This window comes from Phasianus colchicus, chromosome 3, assembly GCF_987193195.1.
Source record: "Phasianus colchicus chromosome 3, bPhaCol1.hap1.1, whole genome shotgun sequence".
Classification (NCBI taxonomy): domain Eukaryota; kingdom Metazoa; phylum Chordata; class Aves; order Galliformes; family Phasianidae; genus Phasianus; species Phasianus colchicus.
The window spans coordinates 36,921,429-36,935,567 of record NC_143438.1 but is presented as its reverse complement, the minus strand read 5'-3'; the positions used below and the strand labels follow the sequence as shown (position 1 = coordinate 36,935,567).

The window sequence follows — 14,139 nt, the reverse complement described above, 5'->3', positions numbered from 1 at the left end:
CCCTTTGGATAGCTGACTGAAAAACAAAACAGTAACGACAAAGAAAACCCAATATTTTCCCCCATAGTGCAGGACCTTTTAGGTCTGCACAGCATCCAAAACCAAGGAGCAAGCATCAACTCGTCACAACCCTCTGAAAATGCTCAGAGGCACAATGGCAGAATCACTGGTGTTTTTTTCCCCAGCACTCATGCACTCAAGGGACAAAATATTTTGACTGCAGTTTAATAAATAATGAGGGGAAAAAAGACAGTAAAATAGACAGTAAAAATGGCAGAGAAAGAATGGACACACCAGAATCTTGCTCATTCTGCATACATACAGACAGCAAGTGCAGTATGCTCTTAAGACCAGTACGTTTCACTATCAGAACTTCTGCAGTCCCTTAACGGTGTACACCCCTCTGGATGTCCCCCTCAAGAGCATACTTCAGCAGCAGTGGACTTAACCTCTTGACCTCAATGAATCACACCTGTCCTAAATGCTAAAGTATTCAAAGTGAGAGAAATTAGTGAGCAAAGAAACATAACATAAATGTAGCATTAACCCGGAAAACAGAAAACAAGAAAAATGGAATTCAGTTTCACATGATAATTGCAGGCCACAATGATGATCTTCCTAGTAACACTGGTGGAGGAGGCAAAGAGCAATCAAGAAGTCATACAGCAAGAATTGTTATTTGTTACTTGGAGACTTCCAAGTTTTGAGTTTACAGTACTCTGCAACCATAGAAGATCTATCACCTGTTTGCACATAAAAATAGAGATACCATGAAAATCAAAACAAGATACATTTGAAGACTCACATTTTTCTGTGTCTTCACTTAGAAAAACAAGTAGTCCTCTCCCAACGATGAGCAGTATATGTTCTCTTTATAAGCAAGACGGGTCACTGAGGCTCCCCAGCAACACAGCCACTTTGATGATCAGTGTTGCACTAACACACCACAGACTGATGTCAAAACGCACACCTGCAGCTCTGAATGCTCATGAATCAAAGGCACCATATGCTGGCTCTTATCTTCTCATGTTCAAGTGACTGACAGAACAAGAAGATGATTCATCCTCTCCAGACACCGTTAACATTACTGTCAGAAAACAATGAACCACTATATCTTTCTCATTTAAATAACAATAACCAAAAAAAACCCCTCTCTTTGCCCCACCTTTCTCTCTGTTCTGACATCATATATTATCTCTCCACACTGTAAACATACCCGACCTAGAGTTGGGTTTCCTGTAAATGCTCCTCTATTACATTTGGCATAAATATAGACATTACGAAAGACTCTGACTTTTCACCTTACTCCTAGCTGACTCCCTCTTGGCTCAGCCTACCACTTTAAAGCTACCTCTCCCTCCCCATAAACATACTGCCAAGGAGGCACAAAACTGAATCTGGTTTTCCAGATATGAAAGCATGCATCCTTAGGTTCCTCACTGTTCATGTGTTAAGTTTCTCTCTTCTTTTTGCCTTCTCTTTTCCTAGCCTGATTGCCTGAGCGTTGATGAAACCATGCATTGAAAGCAATTTTTTTAATTTGAAGTAACTTCGTGGAAACTTAGCCCCCAAAGTTTTTAATTTGTGCTTAAGGTCTGTACTAAGATTCAAGGATCTTGTGACAACCTCCCAGTAGGTCACTATTATCCACAGTTCATTAACACAAACACAAATGAGACTGTCCAGCACAAAGCCATTTGTTCTGCAAGCTGCAAGTGACACTCATGAAGTGTCAGCAGGTATGTGCAAACTGCTCTGCCTCTAAAATCAATAAACTAATTCCAAGAGCAAAGTGGCTTACAGGGCTACAAAGAAGCAAATTTTCTAACTGTGGCAGCACAGATACTGTGACACTATTTGGGGATTTTCATAGAATCACAGAATCGTTTGAGTTAGAATGGCCCTTTAAAGGTCACCTAGCCCAACTCCCTTGCAATGAACAGGGGCATCTTTCAACCTAAACCATTCCATGATCTACAGCTAGATCAGATTGCTCGGAGCCTGGTCTAGCCTGATTTTGATTTTGGATTTTGTCTGTCAATGATATAGTGGCTTGCTTTCTTTTCTGAACTAGGAAAGCAAAAAGACCCTTTGCTGAGGACGACCATATACCTGAGAAATTGACAGATTTGTCTCCTTTCCAAATGGAATTTTACACGGGGTACTTTGGCCCTTATTCACTTGAGGTCAGAGGCTCAGCAGGTTACAGTCACTCAGCTGTGAGATGTTGCACCTGGAATTTTAAATTATTTATGAGTAACAGCAGCAAGCCCGTCACTGAAATCTGCATGAGAAAGCACTTAGGTCTGTACATTGCCCTGAGACCAGTACTGTAGCTGTGTACCTCAACAAATACGCTTTAAAGTGTGTTGTTTTGCATCACACTCTGATATTGCTTCACTTCAATCTTGAATTTCATGTACTAAATGTAGTACTCTCAGCTCTTATACAGCCTACGTACGAAGAGTAGAGAAATAACCATTACTGAATTAGTACTGGAGAGAACAGCAGATCCAGAGAAATATAATTCTATTTGAACACAACGTAAAAAACACGCACAAGACAATTATTTCCCCTTCTTTCATTAAAAAGGAAATCAAACTGTTTCATGTTAAAAGGAAGACAAAGAAATGTGCCAGGCCAAACACTACTTTCTTCAACTTTTATGATTCTATGATTCAGTTCAGCACTTACATCAAATACATATTTTATTCAGTGTACAATAAATAAGTAAATCTTGCAACGTGTCAAAATAACAGAGTAAGAAACTTGTGTTTTAATAAGATTAGCAGCAGTGTATTCATTTTCAAGGATGAATACCAGGATGCACTTCAAATCTTCTATATGATTAAAAGCTAAGTATTCTTAAAAGGTATTCACAGCACCCATCACAGTATCACAATATCCTTGAACAAGTTTCCCTCTTGAGGTATGAGGACACAAAGTATTCTATTTTTATTGTTACCTGAATGTTTCTAGAACAATGAAGAAAATGTTTCAATTATAATAATTGTGACAGGGTTCACAGCTGTGAAACCGAGTCTTATGTTGCCAGACAGCACAAGAAGACAGACAGAAAGAACACTCCTTCCCTAAAGGTCTGGCAATTCAAGGGCACAAAACACATGAGCAGAAGGCAAACTTTTCCTCCATATCACAGATATAGAACACAGAGAGGGGAAAGACAGCAAGAAAAATGATTTATAGCCTAACAGACATTAGAAACTTAAATCCAGAGCTGTAATTCAGGAGGCCCTTTTCAGCTACCGCATCATTCTGGCGCTGCAATCACAACCAACATCTCCTCTCCTGATTAAAAAGCTTTTTGAGGACTTCAAGTTCTGACAGCCACGATGACATGGCGAAGCAGCATCACAGCATACTGCACTGAGATCCCATCAAAAATACAACAAGCTATTCTGCCACACACAGTCTTATTTCAGTAGACTTCCTCAGCGCGCATTATGCTAACCATTAGGCTCAGGCTTATCACAAGGCAGAACAGCAACCACAGTACCATCCCCGGCCTGCCCTTTATAAACGGCTCCAGCGTTAAATTATGAGCTTGTGATTAGCATACTCACACAGGATGTGGGAAACCAGCCATCGTTTTAGAAGATACCAAGGGGAAAGATCAGTCTAGGAGGTGATCACAGGATAACCATGACTCACCAACGTGATTTGGTAGGGGAAAAAAAAAAGAAAGACGTACATTGAGTCATGAGGGGATATTCCCAGTCAAGGTAGGGAAGAACTGATGTCACCACACAACCCACAAGCATAACTGCAGCTGGCTGCAAGGTACAGGGCTGCTTAGCCCCGTGTAGCAGTGAACTTTTTACTAGAAGAGATGCCAGGATGATGAAAGCAACAGGAGCTCATTATACAGGGATAAGACAAAAACCCATGACTTAAGAAAACTTAAGAAAAGCAAGGTTAAAAGACAGTGTTGGAAGAGTAGAAAATATATACTGTCCAGGTATAAATCTATGATGAATGTCAGAGTTTCTAAACAGGAAAAGAGCAAGGGTCAGGAAGAACCAGAGGAGAACAGAAAACTTTGCTGCATTCCAGACAAAAGACAGGAGTGTGATCACTATTTCAGAGACTGTGTGAATGTCAGGGCCCTGGCACAGCCAGAGAGCAGCCCCAGCATCAGGGAATCCTTCTGCCTGAGGATGTTCATCTCTCGACAGTACACATGGGGCAAGGCAGGGCAGGGGAGGACCAGGATCAGCTTTTGACTGAATCTGTTCACCTACTGATATCTGACCCTGAAAAAACCTCCAGCAACAGCCATCACAAGCTTGCAACATCATACAGTTGATCCAGCTAATAAGGGTGCCTCTGCCTTTGTAGACGATTGAAGAAAGAAAATTGAAGAAAGACTTTCAGAAAACAGATACCAAGGTGCTCCTTTGGATAAATTCCTTCTTTCTTACCCCGAACAGTAACTCCATCTAATGTGCTCCTATCAGACCTTAGTTCACCCACAGCACTCTCAAGAAACAACAGCTTGTAACACTTAAAGGGAAGTCAAGAATTCAAGATACGTTCTTAAGTACAAATCATATGATGCTTGAATCAAGAAGCTCTGTCACTTAACACTTTCATGAATTATTTATCAGAGAAAACAACAGGTTTTTATCAAATGTAGTATCTTGCTTAGAACAGCTCTCATTGAAATCTGTAAGAGGTCAGTTTACAAGCAATATTACACCGACGTTTAGCTGTTTTATAACTATTTTTTCTTCTTTAACCGGAAATCTGGCAAGTCTAAATCAGTGCTTATGGTTAATGAGAATGTTGCAGCTGGAGCTTTCCCTCCTGAACAGCTGCTGATGACCTGTGTGCACAGAACCAGTCCCATCTTTATGTCAGCACTGCCCAGCTGTGCTCCCAAATATTTAACGCTTGATATTCTAAAACTTAAAATTATTCTGGATGGTCAAACCTGCCATTACTATGTTAATGTTACAGTTGTAGCAGTCTTCATTTGGTACATACAATGAGCTTAATGCATTGCTATGTGGAAGTATTTATTAATAAATTTATTCCATGTGTGAGATTTAAACACCTGTGAAATTGAATGCTAACATCAAAAACAAAATATTGCTATGGCAAGAAAGAAAAAACGCTTCCTCACTTTTTACCTTGAAGCATGCCATATTCACTCAAACAGAAAAAAACTCAAACCACAGCACTGCCCCCCTCCCAAACCACAGGCTTCTTAGCATCTGCTAAGGGTGTTTGAAAACATACTCTAACAGCACTACTTAACATGAAAAACATATAAAAACTGCAAAGCGGAAAGCGATTTCTATCGTAACTGGTTTCTGTTTGTGTGTTTGTTTTTAAACCAAGTTGCACGCAAACATTTCCTCTGTTTGAACACATCAGAGTTCACTTAAATTCACCCCCAAATTCAATTAGTAATGGACATGAGTTTCCCCTTACTTTGCCAACTACATCACATGAATAGTCCATAAACACTGTAATGCCACCACACATTAGTTAACTGCTACAGGGGAGGAGTGTTGCAGACAATTTCATGCATGTTCTCTCAGGTGCCACACGGTGAAGAAGTACAGGCAACCAATGATGGAGGCAGCTACTTCACACTAAGTAGGACTGGGATGCATGTGGGCTGGCACAAGAATGGTGTCACACACTCACAACTCAGCAGAAACAAAGGCACCCAATCATCTTGGTATCAATTATTATTTTACTCAGTCCTAACACTCCTGCCATGCCAGCAGCTTGCTCAGCATTTGCTCTCCCTCTGGATGCTGCAGTTTGCCCACAGCCAGGATGCACCATTCTGCACAACTGAGAGAGCTTCATCATGCTTCCCCTCCCACCATGCATGCCTGATCTTACAATGTAAGCATGGTACTGCAAGTGTCTTATCCTTTACTACAGAGGCTGAAGTAAGACAATGTAACTGTATTTTTTAATTTTATCTAATGATAGCTTACAGGAATTTGAGTGATACTACCCTATTTAAATCTGGGTTTCTGTGTAGAGACAGACCATCAGATCATAGATCATCCCTGTAAAAATGAGTGGTAATTTCAGTTACAATAAAGATAAAAATCTGTTCAAATACCTTTCAAGCATAGGGTTCCCAGTAATAAACAATTAAGAATAAGGCTAGGTTGGATGAGATGTTGGGCAATCTGATCTAGTACTTGATCTAGTGGCTGGCAGCCTTATCTGTGGGAGAGGGATTAGAATGTGATGATCCTTGAGGTACCTTCCAATCCAAGCCATTCTATGATTTTATGAACTGAAGAAATCTTTGAAACATTGAGTATACTTAAAATTTCTAAAAGAGTAAATGACAGCCAACTGACTCAACTGACACTACAAGAGAAATTTTTATATACAGAATGCAATTATACACTGGAATTGAGTCAACATGCTCAAGTGCCTCTCTCAATCATTAAAAGAAATCATCACAAGATGACTCAATTCCACAAAAAGACATATACAGAATAAGCTATCTGTTATGTATTTAAAAACCAGTGTGAAAACAAACACTGTCATAAAGCCTTCTTGCATATATACAGCACATTCAGTGAGATACATGAGATCAGACTTACCATAAAATCATTTGGCTGTGCTCAGCTGAGTGGTCTTTTCTCACGCAAGCAAACCCACAGAAGATTACAATGTCATTTTGCACCAGGAATACACTGCAAAACCAGCTTTCATGCTTATGTGTGCCAGTAGTCTTTGTTGTAATGCATGTGTGATTATGATATTATTTAATTGCTCTCTCGCCAAAGCTCTGGTTATTCTTCCCAGGTTAAAATAGAGAATCAGTTGTTTGTGAAATACCTTTAATCATTTGGCCATCTTCAAATGTAATACTGTACCGAGGTTTTATCTGCATGTTAATCTTTTATTCATTTACTAAACTGGACAGAAAAAAATGTGATCTTACGCTTCACAAAATAATTAAAGCCTGAAAAACAGATTCCTAAAGCATAAGATCCACAGATACAGAAGTTCCTAAAATCTACTCTGCAGGTACTACTTACTATTTAGCACCTGCCTTTTTTATCCCCTCCCATATACACATTTTCAGTTTACAAATCTTCATTGTATAATAAAATAAATTACACTAAGATTTTGGAATACATGTAAAACACAGTTAAAATACTTCAGATTACTTGCAATCTGCTATGATTTTTTTCCAAAGTATTAAAGTCTTACTGAAACTAAGCACTATTAGAAGATTTAAATTGTGAGCTAATTATACATGCCATTCAAAGCACATTAAGAAAGCTGTATTTCTGATGACTTTATTGCTGATGGTATTGTTACTAGAACATTTCTAATAATAAAACGTAACTACTGTTACATTCAGTTCAGCTGCTGGCTCTGCAGAAAAGTTTCACTAAGCACATTTATAACCTTACTCCCAAGAGGTTTTTCAGATCCTAAACAGTAACACAGTTAATAAAAATGAATAAACAAAACATAGCACTTAACTTCATATAGCATAAGATCTGAAGAATACTAAGTTCTCCAGTAAGGTCTTGTGAACTTTTGGAGTACCACACCATCAGGCTAACTTTGTTCCTTTCCTGCTAGATTCAAATCAAGTCTTGCTACATGTGAGATTGGTTCGTGTTTTCCAAAAACCATCCAACAATATATGAATAGGGAATATCAAAATGGTGAGTAAAAGAAAAAAAAAAAGCACCACAGGACTGGTGAAGCTTTAAATGCCAATTAGAATGCAAATAAAGACTCTCACTGACACATGCATCTGTGTTTCTTGTTATTATCAACCTAATGGCAACACTATGGAATTAAATCAGTACAAAAGAGAATCCGAGACAAAGCCCACTGACTATAAGCAGTTAAAAAACAATATAGTTATTAAACTTACTGTCACTCCCGCTGCCACCCTCCTTTCTTGCAAATGAAATACACAAGCAATAAGAACCACTCTAGCAGCAACATCCTGTTCCTAACAAGTGTGTTTCCTCAGGCCATATGAAGTCCCAATGGATTCGTCACCACTTTCCCAAGATTCAGGTGCCCCATCCTGTGACAAGTGACTCAGTACCTACAGCTGGACAACAACTGGGCATCCAGAAAAGGAGTGCAGGAAGGGGATTGCGCACAGGTTACCAATTCTGAAGGGTCACTGGGAAAGAAAGCATCACAGTCAGAATACTTTCACTGGTAGTTAGTGTCTCAGTTTCTCCCTGCGTTATGTTCAAACGTAAGCCCATCTGAATGCCATTTCTAGGCCTAAGAAGAAGTGGGTGTTTGGGAATAGTCAGTACAGATCTAGCAAAATTATATCATGCCTGACCACTGTAATTTCTCTCTATGATAAAATCACAGGATTTTGTGTATCAGAGGAAAGCAGTGGTGTCACCTAGCTCGCTTTCAGGAAGACTGTCAACACCATCTGTCTCCTCAGCATATTCGTATCTAAGCTGATCTAGGTTGCAGTCTAGATGGACTGACAATAGGCAATTCATGCAGCATCCACTACTCTTGTACCTGGAGTAGTGTGTCTGCTTCCAAAGGCCCAACCTGAGGCATCAGCCAACTCAAGAAAGATCAGTGAAAGGCCATAAGGGCATGCCCTGTGAGGAAAGGCTGAAGCCACTAGGATTGTCCAGCTTGGAGGTTTTGAAGCACTTACTAGCAACTTTCCAATATCCAGGAGTAGATTATTGAAAAGGTAGAGCCCAGATTTTTACTGAGGTGCATAGGTGGAGAACAGAGTAAGCTATGGCCAGGTAGATGTTTACGATGTGTTTATCAGATAAAATGAAAAAAAAAAAAATCACTGTGAGGATGATCAAGTATTGGAAGAGATGGCCCTGAAACACAGTGGAAAATCTGTCGTTGGAGCTTTCCATGCCCAAGCTCAACATGACCCTCAGTAAACTGGCTTGATCTTGTATGTGACCCTGCTTCAGGAAGGAAGGTGAGCCAAGATCACTTGAGGTCTTTTCTAGACTGAATTGATTCTATGAATCAATGCTGGAATTAGGTAAACATGATATACACAGCATGTGCATTTATGCACAACACATCCAAGCAGACAAGAGAAATTTCAAGCATCCACAATAGATGCGGTAGAAACAATCCACATACAAGCAGTATAATTCAAAAACCTTCACTGTTCTGAGTTTTATCCACTTACACAGACAACAAAAACTGCCCATGCATGTATTTATTTAACTGGAATAAGTCCTTCAAAACCTCTGTAATGCTTCTTGGTTCACTGCGTCAGTAAAACTGAACACAATTAACCCAAAAAAATCACTCGGCAGCTCTGCAGTTATAAGAGGAAAAAAAAAAAAAGCTAAAATCAAAAGCTAATTATAAAGAAGAGACTACAGGTACAGTATATGCCTCATGGCAGCTACAAAAGTCCTTTATGGTACAGTGAAAAATGCAGCTAAGAACTCTTAATATGCTGATACTCAGCATGGCACCGGATAACTGCATTAAGGCACAGAGCATACTTTTGGTGTTGCTGTATTTTATTGTACACTATTTGTGGGAGGCGTGTATCAGCCTTCCCACTAAAGCTTATTAGTAGGACAAAATATTACTCATAAAGAGATGAAATTTATAAGCTGTTAACAATAAAAGGCCAATTACAAGTAATGAAGAGAATTTCTCAACCCTCCGCACACTTTCCAGGGGTACACAGAATTATTACTTGTGGCTACAACCTTTCTTCTAAAGAACCCAATTTCTCACCATACTAAAGAAGGTTGTGGGATTCAGTAGTTTGAAATTTTTTTTTAAACAAGCATTATAATATCTCCACATATAAAGCATTTTTTAAACCACAAGATGAGAAGAAAAGAACATTTCACAATCCACTCATCCACTCCAGCAGTCTGCCAAGATTTCAGACAAACTTTCCTATATCAACAATCCTGCATTCAGTTGAAAAGCACCTATTAAAGTACCTTTCAAAAAACAATGATAAATACAACAACTTTCCCACGTGATCCTATTACAGGCTCTTTTCCATTGGACAAGAAAGATTTTCTGAAGAACAAAACAAAGCCAAATTATTGCTTGCCCTCCAGGCAAACAGTGCTGATTCAGACTATGCTGATGAAAGCTATGTAGAATTTTATACTTACCTCTTCTCCAGAAACAAGTCAAGGCAAAGTAATAGCACAGGTAAAAAATGACAAAAACCAAGCCAGGGAGTTAATGTTTTTACAGATTACACACTTTGTCTACCAAGAAGACCCTTGATACACTTAATTTCTACCATCGGGGGAGAGTCCAAGAGTAAAAGGCACAACAAGAGCCAAAGTAAATGATAAGTGTGTTTCCCTCCAAGTCTGTCCCAACTGGTGCCAATGTAGGCCAAGGCAATATTTAATAATCTGCATCTGGCTAAGTAAGAGCAATCTGTGTTACAGATGTTAACCCTTCTACATGGTGACAGCAATTTGAACTTAAATTACTTCAAAATATCATAGGAAGATGAAAATAAAGACTCCACCTTACATCAGTACAGGAAAACTTATCTAACAAAGAAAACTATGCACATGAACACTAAGTAGAAGGCACAGGACAACTTCAGGCTGAAGTTATTACACTGGAAAATATGATTTTTCTGTGATGCTTTTACCAGTAAAACATTTTACATCCCAAGGTGAATTTACCTCCATGCTGCTTCCTACTGCCATGCTGCACATAGGCAACACTGCTTCCAGAAAGGGCTGACAGTAAATCTCCAGACAACAGGAGCAACTACACACTGCCCTCTGAAAGACCTCTGGATAGAAAGCAATGACTTCTAATCTGAAAAAGCCCTAATTTTCATGGTCCAATTTAGAATTGAAGAAGTTGGCTGGGCACTGTCCACTACGTAACAGATGTTTTTCAGGGCTTTTTAAATCTTTGGAACACATATTTTGAAGTAAGATGGCAGGATGCTGTTATACAAGCCCTTAATCTAACCTAGTCCACTGCAAATAGGCATTATTTTTCAGGGTCTTGTCTCTATTCACGAAACTATGATCAAGAAAACAAACTGAAAAATGTAGCCAAGTGCCAAGAACATATTTGTATTTTTGACAACAATGTTCCCTCTCCTTCATTCTTAAAGAAATGCTTCCAGACAGTCAAGGATAAAAAGCAAACATTAAGACCAAGTACAAAGGTTTGAAACAATACATAGGCAGAACTTAAAAGAACATAAGAGCTTTATGTGTGTCTATTAATACTGATCTTTCCCACTGCCAAGACTTCTTTTTTCAAGTTACTGAATTCCAAAGACAGCTATAACTCGTCCAGCTGCATTGCACTACCTGAATTTTGACTTCTAAAGAAGAACACTAAGAACAAAAACATCTTCATATGTGACCCAAAGATTTCAACTAAGCAGAAGCTGAAGATAATGCACTAGGTAAAGATATTAAAACATATATATACTACAACCCCAAATTAATTTTAGGAATATCTGTAGCTGTATATTTGCTTTGTTTTCCTCTCACTTTCAAAACATAATAGTTAGATGCTAGATTCTCTCAGCTGTTAATGTTTCAGTTCGCAGTAGAAAGGATTGAAGTTCAGCATTTCCAGATGTTTACACTTCCCTGAAATGTCTAAGAAATGACACATTAAGGATTAAAATAATACACTAAGAAATTTTGCAATTGTTGGAACAAAATTTAAAAGAAAGAGCCTTTCTTTCCAATGCACAAAGCAAACTTATTACAGCTGATACATTGATTGGAGATAGTTGAAAAAGCAGAAAAACCACTATTACTCCTTCAGTGCAGTCCTAGTGTACTTCAGAGAGGGAAGGACTGATTTGAGCGATCTTTTCAGATTTATTACTTTACTTGCTTCTCCCCTTTGGAAGACTTCACTAAAATTCAGGGAAAAAAAAAATCGATGGTGAAATAAAGATATAGAAAACTAACTTCACTACTGAGTTATTTCAAAATCATTTCAGAACAGAAGAAAGAAAATAGCTGGAAATTTCCACGTTATTTCTTGTTTTTCTCTCACTTGCCCTTTGTGTGGGCTTTCCTGGGACTTGTCCAAGATTTATAGCTATTCCAAGCAGCAGAGTTGGGATCTCACTTCAACTGATGCAAGAAGCCTCAAAAAAAAAAAACGTTTCTGCTTTATTAACCAAAATTTTCTCCCATTATTTTTAAATGAGCATTTCGAGAAGCATAAATTTTATTCTTTCTTTTCTGAATATGAGAAACACAGAATGTTTAAATCCAAATACTATGGTCTGGAACTGTTTAAGTTACTTAGAAATGCTTTAGCCACAAATAATTGTTCTCAATAGACTATGAATCTTTTAAAGGAAACAGCAGAAGGTTGTATACTGATTCCTAAAGAAAAGTTAAACTCATTATGATCAACTTTTCACAGAAAGGTCAGCCCCTGCAAACCTCTCGAAGAAGATGGGGTGTAGTTATCGAAGATGAGAGCTACTGCTATATTCTGGAATTCAAGGGTAAAAAAGAACAAACAAAACACAACTCTGAAAACAGCTGGGAGAACTAGAAAACACGAGTACAATTTGTTCTTCAGAAAAGCTAATGAAAGTGCTATGCATTATCTATGCAACAGACATGAGAATTGCTCACTACACAAAAGCCCACACGTGGGTTCAACAGGGATTATGCTCGGTATTTGAATGGTGATTAGATGCTTGGACAGAGAAATTGTTTTGAGAAATAAACAGAGAAAAAAGGAATGTGTGTATGAGACAACTAAGTTTAAAAAAAAAAAACCAAAAAACAACTAAAATGATGTGACGGACCCTTTATTTAGAGTCACTGAGTATAGAAGATCAGATACTATCATTGTCTCACCATGGGAGGGATGCCAATACAGTTTCATGCAATCCCTTTCAGCCACAGCTAATCCTACAGTGCTTAGTATAATTAAGAACATCTTGTCTAAATTCTTGGGTGGGCAAAACCCCTGAAGAACTAGATTTCTATTCTGCCATTTTAATTTACTGCCTGATAAGGATCCCTATATTGGGCTCACTTAGTCCAAATGAAGCATTCACTTGATCCTTAGGGAAGGAGCAATCTTCCTGTGGAGCAATTAACACAAGAAGACCCAGAACCATGACCAAAGGGTACAGTAATACAGTTATAATGTAAACTCTGCTGAAGCCAGCGACTGCCTCGGGCATCAGGAGCAACTGGATTGGTCTCTCAGAGACTAACTTGATTATTTTACACTCAATATCTAATTAGATTCAAATTAAGCAGTTTATGCAGAAGGCTGGGTGCCCCTGAAAATGGCTATTAATAGAAGTAATAAGCAAATACAGTACCAGATTCCAGAGTTATCTGTCTGAAACTCCAGATATTTGAGCAGTGAAGCACTAGAGCACATATCCTTTTTCTGATCCCTCTTCCGTTGGTTGTTACTTCTACTTTACACATCAAATAAATAAATAAATAAATAAATAAATAAATAAATAAATAAATAAATAAATAAATAAATTCGGGCGTCTTCAAAAATGATGGTGTCCTGCTGGCTTTTTGTTTTGTTGAGGTTTTTTTTTTGCAGCACCTAGCAAATCTGGAGCACTGAATCAGCTTTTACACTTGCCACCTTCATCAGAGTGTTTTAAAGAAAGTGGGGAAACTCCTGTTTCATACAATATGGTATCAATTGGCTGTATCAAAACTGCATCTGAACGTTCTTGACCTACTGCTGCCTGCAGTGCATAGGTAACAGCACCATGGGACTGGGAAACTCACCAGAAAACTGTGTTATCCTTTAATCTGTGATAGACTTTACACTTTAAACCTCTATGCAAGATTGGAGTCTTGGATTGCAAACATTTTAGACTCCTCCCTTGTCAAACACAGGCTGCTAGTGCCTATGGCAAGGAACAGTAGGTTTCACCCACATAAATCCTGACTGTGTTTTGCTGACTATTTAAATTGCTTGTATTCATCAAGACTAACTCAGTTTAGTTTTGGTAAGTAAAAATTTGAATCAAATTGCTCAACTTTTGACATACAAGCACTTCTCTATCTCACATCACTGCCTTCTGGCAGGGAAGAAGTTAACAGAAAATGGGCAGCGTATGGTTTGAACACTTACAACTTTTGCTATTTATGCTGCAAGTAA

General features: G+C 38.5%; 1 protein-coding gene across 4 annotated transcripts in view; it reads right to left on the bottom strand.

Annotated features, from left to right (window-relative positions):
• MBP (myelin basic protein) overlaps positions 1-14,139 on the bottom strand; it is a 104,274-nt gene that overhangs the window by 86,862 nt on the left and 3,273 nt on the right. The window contains exon 1 of one of the 4 annotated variants that reach the window (XM_031589052.2): positions 806-909. The exons of the other annotated variants lie outside the window; for them this stretch is intronic. The gene's annotated coding sequence lies outside the window, so the exon portion shown is untranslated. Of the gene's footprint in view, positions 1-805; positions 910-14,139 lie in introns of those variants that run through there. 4 annotated transcript variants of the gene reach the window in all.